Source organism: Gastrolobium bilobum, unplaced genomic scaffold (genome assembly GCF_033153095.1).
Source record: "Gastrolobium bilobum isolate Gb01-03AN ecotype WA unplaced genomic scaffold, APGP_CSIRO_Gbil_v1 utg1076, whole genome shotgun sequence".
Classification (NCBI taxonomy): domain Eukaryota; kingdom Viridiplantae; phylum Streptophyta; class Magnoliopsida; order Fabales; family Fabaceae; genus Gastrolobium; species Gastrolobium bilobum.
This window is the reverse complement of record NW_026899578.1, coordinates 379,602-392,763: the sequence shown is the minus strand read 5'-3', so window position 1 is coordinate 392,763 and position 13,162 is coordinate 379,602.

Genomic DNA, 13,162 nt, shown 5'->3' with positions numbered 1-13,162 from the left:
AGAGGACGGAATGACGAACGCAACGGTGGGTGGATCACCGCCATCGGAGACTCCACGCTCAACCACGCGCCTCCACAAGAGGCTGAGAGTGGTCGCCACTCTCCGGCAAAGAATGAGAGAGTGAGGGAGCGTCCGGCCACCTTTTTGGGTGGTTCCGGCGGCGGTGCACTCGTCTCTATATGGAGGTCCTTCCCCTGGAGTTTCGGCCTGATTTGACTTCGGGTGACGGCGCGACAGACCTGACGGCTAGGGTTCCTCTTACGCGTCCTAGGGTTTCTCGCCAAAGGATTGGGTCTTTGGGCTTTTGGGCCAATGAAAACCCTAAAGGGGCTTGAGACAGATACTATGGGCTAGGCGAAAGTCGAATTCCAAAGTTGTATTATTCAATTTAATTTTATTTTATTTTCTTTAAAATAGGAAGGTCATGGATTAAAGTAATTATGATTTATTATTTAATACTTTTATTGATTGATATAAATTATATGATTGATAACATGCTTTATTGCGATAACATGCCATATAGAATAGGTGGTGCCATATTGTTGCATAACTTGTATGATTGCATGAGCATAATAGCTATTATGTCTTCAGCGACTAGTATGATAGTTATTATGGGATTATTTTGATTTTAAATCATCCTAAGAAATTAATTAATAATTATTATGATTTTTATTAAAAATCTAGATTAATAATTTAATTAATTAATTTTGGATAATTAACATCAAGAAAAATAATCGTTATGGAAATTATTTTGATTTCAAATTATCCTCATAAATGATAATTATTCTGATTGTTGCAATCTAGATTAATAATTAAGTCAACTATTTGGATGATTTAAATCTAGAAAAATAATTAGAGAAAATTTCCTAAGAGAATTCTTTTATTTTGCGAGTAATTTGTGGGTTTTCTGAAATGGTCATGGAATAACACACGCTGCATACAACATTCATGTATCATGATTGTTTGGAGCACACGCTGACGTAAAGTGACCGGATTACAGGACCTTAATGCTTTCAAAATTATGTTAAGCTTAGTGCACGTTTATCGGCGCTCTTACTTATATAGTTTTTGAAATCAAACAAAGGATACTCTCAATTAAATAATTCTTGGAAATTAGAAAATTTTGCTTATGTTGAATGGAAGGAGATTTAAATTAAGAGATTAATTTAACCTTCAAGTGCATTATAGGACCATTAATAAAATAATCATGTGAAGTCCCATCGAATAAGCATGATTGGATTTTATTAGATTGGACTTAAATATCTCTGGGAGGAGATTTAAATTAAGAAATTAATTTAACCTCCAGGCACATTGTGGGCCTATCAATAAAATAATCATGTGAGGCCCCAACGGATAAGCATGATTGGATTTTATTGGGCCTTAATAATTTCACAATTTTAATAAAGTATTGTACGACCCATCGTCGATAATACTAAGTTATTAAAGATAATTTTGAAATTAAACAATGAATTCGACAGGGCTTATGAAAATTCTCAAACAAAAATGTTGAACGGGTGAAGGTTTTAAAAATTAATTAATTTTAAAACTTGAGGGCTCCATTTGTGGGTTTATTAGTGAAACGGTTATCGCTGAAGCCCCATCGGATAAGGATAATCAGATTTCACTAGATTAAATCTTAATAATTTCAAAATTTCAGTAAAGTATTGTACGGCCCATCGTCGGCAATGCTTAGACACTAAGGATAATTTTGAAATTAAACAATGGTTAATTACATTCAACTTTGGTAAAATTGTTAACCCTCCCATCGAGGCTCTGGCAACGGCACTGAAGGCCCAAATAACAATTTTGGTTTTTACAAGTGACTTGCCCATCGTAAGCTTTGTAAAGATAAACTGAAGGATTGTTAACAATAAACAAGAGTAGTTATTAGAATCTACTCGCACTTCGTTTGTTTATTGCATTATTTGATTGTAATTGTGTGCTTTATATGTTTTTCAGAAAATATCTTAGAAATGATTTTGAGTCGAAAATCTCTAGATGGTACCAACTATGAATAAGTGAAAAGCAAATTTTTTGATATTGTTCTAAAACATCAACATCAACAACACCTTTATCCCAAATTAATTGGGGTCGGTGGTAGATGAACCCACATGAAAGATACAAAACGGTTGAAAAAAAGTAAAAAAGTAAAAAAATAAAAAATAAAAAATAAATAAATAAATAAATAAATAAAAATACACAAATAAAATAATAAAATGAAATAAAAATATATGTATATATAAATAAATAAAAGTAAAAAAGAAAGGGACAAGAAGAAGTGGGGGAAATGAAGGGGAAAAGGACTAAAAAAGGACCATCTGGAACATAGGAGTAACAGCGAGTCTAACCCTCCACCATACTTATAGCTTTTCTCCATTCCTTTCTAAGACATACTGTCCGCCAATCTATATCCCACTCCATTAAATCTTGTTTTACTACTTTCCCCCAAGTAAGCTTCGGCCTACCTCTGCCTCTTTTTGTGTTTAGCTCTTGGTAACAAACTTCTGTTCTTACAGGAGCATCCATGGGTCTTCTCATCACGTGCCCAAACCACCTCAATCTATGTTCTCTCATCTTCTCGGCTACCGGTACTACTCCGACCTTTCGTCGAATATCTTCATTTCTTATCTTATCCATCCTTGTGTACCCACACATCCACCTTAACATCCTCATCTCTGCTACTCCCATCTTATGCTCATGTTGCCTATGTGCTGGCCAGCATTCCGCTCCATATAGCATTGCCGGTCGTACTGCCGTTTTATAGAATTTTCCTTTTAACTTCAGGGGAATTTTGCGGTCACACAAAAATGCAGATGCACTACGCCATTTCATCCACCCTGCTCTGATTCTGTGATTTACATCCTCATCAATCTCTCCACCATTTTGTAAAATGGAGCCCAAGTATTTAAAAGCATTTTTTTTGGGTACCTCTTGACCATTTAGATGCACAGGTTCTTGGTCCTCATCTTGTACCAGAGAAAACTCACACTTCAGATACTCAGTCTTGCTTCGACTTAATGTGAATCCTCTGGATTCCAATGTGCTTCTCCACAATTCAAGTTTTCTATTAACACCCTCCTTGCTCTCATCAATAAGCACAATATCGTCTGCAAAAATTTGTTCTGACATGAAAGCTAAAATTTGTTCTGACAATGCGAGGGCCATAGCAACCTGCAGAGGATGTGTCTTAGGAAACTAAGATGCATTTCTCAGATTAGGAAAGGGCAAATATGGTAGTTCGCTGCTATATTATTGTCAGTCTTTCCAAATACTTGCAGAAGCAAGTGTACATGATTAAGAGTGGAGTAGAAATACTTCAGACTCTTAATGACATGTTTGTTGCGTCTAGCAGCTCTACTAGACAGAATGCAGTAGGTGCAGGTTTTGCTAAGAGTCTTGTTAAATCCAAAGGGAAACCCAAGGGTGGTAACAAGAACAAAATGACTTGGTTATCAGTTGTCAAACCAGTTGCTATGAAGAAGCCGCAAGGCAAGTTCTTCAAGTGCAGACTGAAAGGACACTGAAAGAAAAATTGCCCAGAGGTGATGAAAAGAACCAGACATGGGCATATCTAGGCCTGATCAGTGAATGAATTATTGATTCAGGAATCACTGATTATGTTTGTTACTCTTTGTAGTAGTTCAAACATGGCATACCTGTCAGCAATGGACATAGATATTTTAAGCTTGAAAATGGGAACTTGTGTCTGCATTTGCAGTAGGACAAGTTATTTATAAGACTATGGTTTTGGGTGACTGTTTGTTTGTTCCAGATTTCAAGAGGAATTCAATTATTGTTAGTTGTTTTGGTTAAAACATGGTTTGACAATGCAATTGATTCCTCAGTTACATTTCGAAGTTCATCTTCGTCTTGTTTTGTTCTGGTACATTGTTTAAATAGTCTTTATTACCTATGTCCTATACCCTTTTTAAATTTGTTATGTTGAATGGAAAGGATGATGAACAAGGATTTTCACCAAAGAAATAAAAGTTTCAAATGAAACATAACTTTGGCCTTTGTGATTGAGTCACATTATCTCAAGTAGAAAATATGTTTTAGTTAAAAGAGGGACTGAAAGTTCAATAATCTTTTAACTAACAGCTACATGTTAGTCCTATTTGGAAGGTAAAGTGGCCAAGCAATCCTACAAGGGCCAAAAAAGTTTGCGCAACTATTCAACTGGAACTGGTACATACTAATGTATGTGGACCAATTAGTGTTCAGACCAGAAGAGGTGATGAGTACTTCATTATATGAATGTTTACTCTGGATTTGGACAGATGAACCAAGTGCGCCATAAGTCTAAAGCTTTTGGGAATTCCAAGAGGTTTAGTCTGAGGCAGAAAAGCATGTAGGTGTTCAAATCAAAAACACTTTGGTCTGACTAAAGTGTTGGCTACCTGTCTGGTAAGTTCAGGTCTTACCTGATTTAAGAGGGGATAGCTTTTGTAACTGTCAACTCTAAGAACGCGTTAGTTGAATGAAGTTGCAGTATGCAAAAATCAAATATTTCTAGACTTGGTGAAGATCATGTTCAGTTATTCATCTTTGCCAATGTTGTTCAAAGGAGATGCCTAAGAGAAGGAAATATATCTTCTTAACTTGGTTCCGTCAAAGTTTGTTGTAAAGACACCTAAGGAATTATGGAAAGGGTGCAAGCCCAGATCAAACCATATTCGGATTTAGGGTGCTATGGCACACGTCCTACAACAGCAGTCAAATAAGATGGAATCTTGTATGGAAGAGTGCATATCTTTTGGCTACCCTAAGAGAACTAGGGATGATTTCTTATTTAGTCTTAAGGACAAGATAATCTAAGTGAGCACTCACATGATTTTCTTAAAGGAGGACTAGATAAGAAATTATAAGCTCTTAAGTTAGGTTATTCTTGATGAGATTTATCTCAGATCAAGAATTTCCAGAATCTCTAGAAGCTTCATCCACTGTTCCCTTGATTGTTCAAGAGGGGATAAATATATCTCTAAGTGAACAAACAAGAGAACCATGATTGGAAATTCAATATGATAATATATAAGTTAAACTAGTAGAAATATTAGTATCACATGTAAAGGAACAATATCAAGGATAAGCGGATCCTCAAGAAATTGAAGATCCATGATTTGACCCACTCTTTGTTTTACCTATAAATACACAAGGTCTAGTGCAGTACATTCGTAGTGGGAGAGAACCTTGTTAACTCTCAAGTTGTCTCTTGTTGAGTGATATTGATCCTACTAGTTACGATAATACACTAGAAGATGTTGTTAATCAAGTGTTGCTCAAGCTATGAACAATGAGATGAAATACTTGTATTTCAACTCCGTTCAGTCCTAGTAAAGACACCAAGAGGGGTAAAACCCACAAGGTGCATGTGGACATAAAAGGCAAAGAGAGGATGGACAGAAAGGTGAAAACCTTCAAAGCTAGCTTGGAGGCATTTTTTGCCAGACGCCATGCTTGAGTCTATCCAGATTCTCTTAGTTGCTATAAGTCTCAATTATGAGATTTCATTTTGGGAGTTGGATGTCAGGATATCTACATACAACAACCAAAAGGGTTTATAGCAAATGAGTAGGAACACACGGTATGCAAGTTGTGAAAGTCTATTTCATAGACTTAAGCAAGCATCCAGGTCTTGAAACATCAGTTTTGATCAGGTTATCAAAATTTTGATTTTGAGAGAACCTTGATGAATGATGTGTATTTGTATGTAAAGGATACAACGGAAGATAGTAGATTTTCTGGTACTTTATGTAGATGATATGCTCCTTATTAGAAACAATGTGGAGGTAATATCAAGCATAAAGAGTTGACTAAGTTAGTGTTTTGGTATGGAAGTACTGGGGAAGCCAATTATATTCTTGGTATAAAACTCTTATGAGGCCGGAAGAATAAGTTGTTAGCATCACCTCAGGCTACTTACATTGACAAAACTCTTGCCAAAATTCAACATGAGAATTCTAAGAAAAGAATTATAATTCTCAGATGTGGAATTCATCTTCCTAAGGAGTGACCAAAGACTTCTAAGAAGGAAGAATGCATGAGCAAGATATCTTATGCTTTGGCAAAGGTAGACTCACACATATCATGTTGGGCGTTAAACCAGACATCTGTCACGTAGTGGGAGTAGTGAGATAGTACCATTTTGAACCTAGAGGAATACTAGATTATTGTTAAGCATGTACTCAAGTATCTTTGGAGAACGAGAGATTATATGCTGGTATATTCTAGTGGGAGTCTTGAAAAGCTGAGTTTTCAAAAATTCAGTTATTTCAAGTGGATATTGACTCAAGAAAATCAACCTCGAGCTATGAGTTTTTCACTAAACTCAGATAGCATTAGAGGTGGATCTTGCAGACCTAGTTACTAAGAGTTTGCCTGAACTTGTGTTCGAGAGGCATGTTACTTCTTTGGGTCTTAGGAGGATCCCAGACTTGCATTAAGCAAGTGGGAGTTATTGGTTTCATTGTGCTCTTGGAGTAAGACGATGAAACAATAAAATAATTTTCTGAATTTCATAAATAAGGTTTTATTTATTTATTTTGTGCACTATTTACAAACATAAAGGTCCGGATCAAATTGTGGAGTATATGATCATATGGATATGTTCATGGAGGACATGATCATAGGTTCTCACAATTGATGAATGGAGTCACAGCCATTAAATAAAGTTGGGCACTTTATTCAGGCTGCAATATTTTATGAAATGATTTTGTCCGAATCATTGTAAAATATTGGTGTGAATTAACATTCACATTGAAAGGATCAAGGAGAGATTTGATTAAGGTTGTTTTTCTGTCATAAGGTATCAAATCTCCAGTTAACTATAGTTATGTGATTGCTCTTAATCCTGCGTTTATTATAAATAGGTAATCAAATAGTTTTCATTCTTTGATTTACCAACGGGTGAGGTTCGATCTATTGACGGCCAATAACTCGGTATTTTGGGAGTGAGATTATTTGATTATCGGTATTTATGAGATAAACAACATGGAATTTGTAGGATATGTCCCCTTGATATGTTTCGGTACTTGGATATTAAAGACACTGGCCAGTGCATGTAATCCATCAGAGAAACTATCATAGTCAAGGGAATAAATAATTGATTGAGTTACAGAAAACTTGTCAATCAATTATAGACATTCTACAAAGGGGCGATGCATATTCATGTTATAAGTGTTGTTAATCTTGGAGTTCAAGTTCGGGCTTTTAGTGGAGTAGCACCGAATTAGATAATCATTCGTTGATTATCAGGAGCCTTGATTAATAACAGATGGTAGATCCCCAAGCTAGCTTGAGACAAGGGATGGGGTATTTTTCGGATAAATGATGACTTATGGGTTACATGATCTTGGGTTTTACGACTCAAGTTTGTATCCAAAAGAGCAAGTGGGAGATTGTTGGGTTTGCTCTTTTACTAAAGCCCAAATGGGTTATTAGTATGAGAAGAGCCCAAGGAACCTAGAGCCCAATGAGCTAGGGTTTCTTGAAACCCATATAAATAGTACCTCTTAAGTCATCAGCCTCCAAGGTCTTTTTGTGAGAAAGAGGCAAGCTAAGAATCTAATCAGTGCCCACACACTTCCCCTTCCTCCTCGAGAGATAGTTTGGAAGATCTGCCACAGTCCAGCTTCAAGGAGGTTGTTCGTGCTGCGGCGCTGAGGTGAGCTGTTCGTGAAGAGGAATCCTACAAGGGAAGATTCTACACGAGACCTGCGCATCGAGAGGTAATTGTGGAACAAGGATGATTCGGTAAGCATACCAATGTACTAGGTCCTAAACCGCTTCCGCATAAATCTAAGATTTCCTACATAAAATACTTGTAATTATCGATCAATCAAATAACAAGGATCATAACTCATATACAAGAGCAAAAAAATTAATATATTATTATTTAAATACATAATTACAAAAACGTAGTATTTTGAAACTAATTTACAGATTTATAACAATAAGTCGCATCCCACACATGTGTGACTGGTCACGCCTTACACATGCACCATTTGTTCTGATTTTGGACCACTTTTTACAGTCAAATTGTGGACTTCTTTTGTGCTACATGACATCATTGGGTGAGTCGCGACTGTGTGGGACGCGTGACTTAGCACAAGTGGTGCCTGTGTGAGGCATGACTAGTCATGCCTCCCTGGAGTGCAACCGGTTTTCTATAAATTCGTAAATTGGTTTCTAAATATTATATTTTCGTAATTTCTTATTTAAATAATAATATTTAAAATTTTCCCCCAATCCAAGTTTTTGAGATTTTACTATTATAGTATCATTTTTTTAAACAAATAACCAGGAATGCATTCGTTACTGTTTTCATTTATTAATTTAAAATTAAAATTTAAATATACAATATTATTATTATTATTATTATTATTTTTTACTGTTAAGAAACATTATAAGAGTAAGAGAAAATAAAAAATAAAATATTACTTAATAATGATAGAATGTGTATGATACAAGTTTAATACGTAACTTTTATATATACATTACATAGAGTAACTAACTGCTAACTAATTATATATATATACATATATATATATATATATATATATATATATATATATATATATATATGTAACTAATTAAATGCTCATCTAACTAAATAAACAAACCTAACAATCGTAAATAGGCCGAGAAACACAAAATAAGTTAGTTAGGTACTTAGGTATGTGTTCTGCCCATAATTCAAGCTAGAAAGGATTCGTGAGGATTTTTCTAAATATAAAGGATAATTAGAATGATTCATATCTTTTAACGCTTATACTATATATATACATCCATCATTGCTACTGTATGGTCAATTCGGTAATCATAAGTTAGCATCATTATCACAAGTATATCTGATTATCTGTCATGGCTGCTTGTACCATCACCGTGAGTGTCGGTGTGTGTAACGGAAACAATGAAAATGAGGACTGAGGATTGAGGAAGATGTAAATGTAATAATAAGATTTCAATCTAAATATTTACGAAAATAAGCAATATTATCATTTGTGGTATATAACGAGGTTATTTGCCAATAGAATAATATCTCAAGAAGGCTAAATACTCTAAATTTTTTCTTGACTCTCGTATCAAAAGTGGATATTACGATTTCTTTCTGTTTTCATGTGTTTTTTATTAGATTTTGTCTACTCCATTATAAATTACACTTCATTTTTGGATTTAATTTTTTTTTTTTATGTTATAAGAGATAATTTTATCTCCTACACATATATACATAAAAGTGTGTGAGATCATGTGAGGAGAAAAGAGACAAAGAAAAAATACAAACCACACACTTTTATGTATATGTAAAAAATAAAACTACCTTCTATAACATAAAAAAATCAATTCCATTATTATTATTTTTCTTTTGAAGGAAACATAACTTCCTCACCTGTTATCTTTACGTTCCCTGCAACATGAGCAAACTTATAAAATATATCCTACCCCAAATATTAATACCTTTTTCTATTTGTATATATAATATGTTTATATATTAATATCATATTAATTTTATATATTGAATCACCACCAATGAATTAAATTACACTAACTTTGATCAAACCTAACTCGGCTCTAATACAACTCGGTTAAGAGAAGTTTATGGCGAGGATCATCATTAATGGATTAAATTAGCCCCTATAGTAGGTAAGTCCAACATCATATACTAATCCAAAATCAATCTTAAAGCAGTTTCACTTATTCTATTATCAATCAATACGAAATTCCATCATATTTGAATATATCCTTATATGGGTATCGTGTGGTATTTGTGTCTTATATTTATATTTATACTTTGTATATATGTTTAAGCCTTTCTTACAAGTGACATTTTTAAGAGTCATCTTCGTAAAATACAATTCGCTTATCACTATATTTGATACGTTACGAGTCAGCAAACCTTCTGGGATGGCATTAACGTTGATCGAAAGCCCGAAACATTCTTTAAATCAAATTAAATAAGTCACCAAATAGAAAGATCCATTCACCAGAAAATTCGATGGTGTCGGTGTCCTTATTCACGAATGATGTAATGCTAATTGAAAGGTAAATTCTTTCAAGTCTGAGTCCCCTCATGGTCTACTGTATTTAATTTGTCCCCTTTCTTTTTTATTTTTTATTTAAATAACAAACCAAGTATTGCCATTTGGATTAAATTTTAAATTCATTATATGTTCAAAATGTATGCTCAAACTCTGGATATATAGTTTGATTATACAATAATATTCTTTTAAACTGAGTTTGTTTGTAAAATGTACAACCAAGAGTTTATTTAGCATTAATTTAATTAAATTACATTATAATTTTAACCTACTAAAAAATGATGGATGCACCTTTTTATGTATTTTACTCAAATTCATTTTAAATAAGTTTTTTCTTGATTATTATTTTAAAAATATAAGCACTGGTAGTTGTCACTAAATCAATTCTACTAAACTTACTAAGTGGCTCATTATCCATATTACTTTCTTACTCAATAATAAAAATTTATACGATGGGATCTTGATTTGATTCGTAAGGTCTGTTGGGCTTCCTCCTTCAATGCTAAGCCCAAGCCTATTTGAGGGGTTTCCTAAAAACCCTAACCCTAATTTCCACCTCCTCTATATATACTCATTAGTTGTGGGTGGAGGCTAGTCAGATTTGAGAGAACAAATTTGAGAGAATTATTTGATTGTTTGAGTAAAGCTTTATGCTTTGCATTTGAGAGATCTCTAGCGAGAGTTTGAGTGAAACATCTCTAGGGTAGTTTGATTATCACCATTGTTGGAGAGGTTGAGTTAACCACCACATTGGTGTATTTGATTATTTGTAACCATTATTTTCATAGTGGATTTTTGATCTGGACTAGGTCCCGTGGGTTTTTACTTCTTCATTGGAGAAGGTTTTCCCACGTTAAATCTGGTTGTGTTCTTCTTCTCTCTCTCTCCTGTTTTCGTTTTGATTTTTCCGCTGCGCTGCCTGACCTGGTGAAGTTCAGGCCGAGGTATTGCCGAGATCCAAGATCAGGATCTTGTTGATTGACTTCCACACAAAGGCTGCTTAGCCGAGCTTGAGGGAACCGAGTTTTCCCAACAGTGGTATCAGAGCCCGAGTTCGACGGGTTCTGAGGGAGACGAGATGGAGACCAGTGGCATAACTCATGATGGAGATATGTTCAAGTTGACCGCTGGCAACTTCACTTATTGGAGACCGATGATGGAAGATCATCTCTACTGCAAAGACTTCATGAGCCCATTATCCTTGATGAGAGACCGGCAGGAAAAACTGATAAGGAGTGGGAGATCCTGAGTCGGAAGGCGGTAGCCACGATCAGGAAATATATTGAATATAGCCTCTTTGAGCACGTGTCTGAATTCACGAACGCGTATGAGTTGTGGACGAAGCTAGAGTCCATGATACAGAAGAAGACTCCCAGGAACAAAGCACACCTGGTTCGCCAACTTGTTAAGCTTGAATACAAGGACGACATGAGCATGATTGAACACCTGAACACCTACAAAGGTATTGTGAATCAGCTGTCAAAGGCTGATATGAAAATTGATGAAGAATTGCAGGCATTGCTGCTGTTTAGCTCGCTGCCAGAAAGCTGGGATACTCTGGTGGTGACCCTGAATAACTCGACTCCAGATGGAAGCTGGCCAAGGGAAACTTGGTCGTGGCCCGAGGTAAGAAGGAAGGCTCCTTGTACGTGATGCAAGGAAAGATCAATGGCGGAGAAGCCAATTCTGTTCGAGATGAACCTAGCTTGGAGCTATGGCACAAGCGCCTCGGCCACATGAGCGAGAAAGAGCTACAGATCCTGAGCAAGAAAGGATTATTGACCGGGTTGAAAGGCCAAGCGTTGGAGAGTTGCACGCACTGCCTAGCTGGAAAGCAGCACCGAGTTTCTTTTGTGAGACCGGATCAACCTAGACGACGCAGGTATATTCTTGACCTCGTCCATACTGATGTCTGCTCCATGTCGGAAAGATCCCTTGGAGGAGCTCAGTACTTTGTTTCATTTATTGATGACCATTCCCGCAAAGTGTGGGTATATTTATTGAAGTCTAAAGACCAGGTACTCCAATCCTTTAAAGAATTCCATGCTATGGTTGAAAGGGAGACTGACAAGAAATTGAAGGTGGTCCGATTTGATAATGGTGGTGAGTATTGCGGCCCATTTGATGCATACTGCAGAGCGGCCGGGATTCGACTTGAGAAGACGCCCCCCAAGACACCTCAGCTGAATGGACTGGCTGAGCGGATGAACAGAACTATTGAAGAGAAGGTCCGAAGCATGTTATCCAATGCCGGATTGCCGAAATCATTCTGGGGAGAAGCCGTCAAAACAGCTGTTGATTTAATCAACCTCTCACCATCACGGCCACTTGAAGGAGAAATTCCAGAAGAAGTCTGGACAGGTCGGAAAGCGGCCTATAATCAACTGAAAGTGTTTGGATGCCGAGCTTTCGTGCATATCCCTAAAGATGAAAGGGCCAAACTTGATGCAAAGACCAAAGAATGCATTTATCTTGGTTCGCCGAGATGTGAGTTCGGGTTCCGACTTTGGGATCCAATCAATAAGAAGATCGTAAGAAGCCGAGATGTGATCTTTCATGAGCATGAGAACATTCATGACATCTCGAAGCCCAAAGTCTGAGTTACTGTCAGACGAGAAGAACCCATCCCTCCTGTCCGAGCTGAAGCAGGGGGAGAAAATCAAGAGAATGAAGAAATTGATGACCAACAACAAGCTGAAGATGACCAAGACATTGAGGTTCGAGTTGATGATGAGATCCGGGATGAAATTGATGAACCGGGTTCTCAAGCTGAAGAACAGCCGAGATATCCAACTCGAGAAAGAAGACCCTCTACGAGATACACATCTGATGAATACACCGTTGTTGCTGAAGACGGTGAGCCTCAGAGTTATGATGATGCTGTGATGAGCTCAGAGAAAGAATAATGGAAAAAGGCAATGCAAGACGAGATGAAGTCTCTGCATGAGAATCAGACTTATGAGCTGACTGAGTTGCCAAAAGGAAGACGAGCTCTGAAAAACAAATGGGTCTACAAGATTAAGAATGAAGAGAACGGGCAAAAGCCGAGGTACAAAGCCCGAATTGTAGTGAAAGGCTGCAATCAGAAGAAAGGAGTTGATTTTGAGGAGATTTTTTCTCCTGTG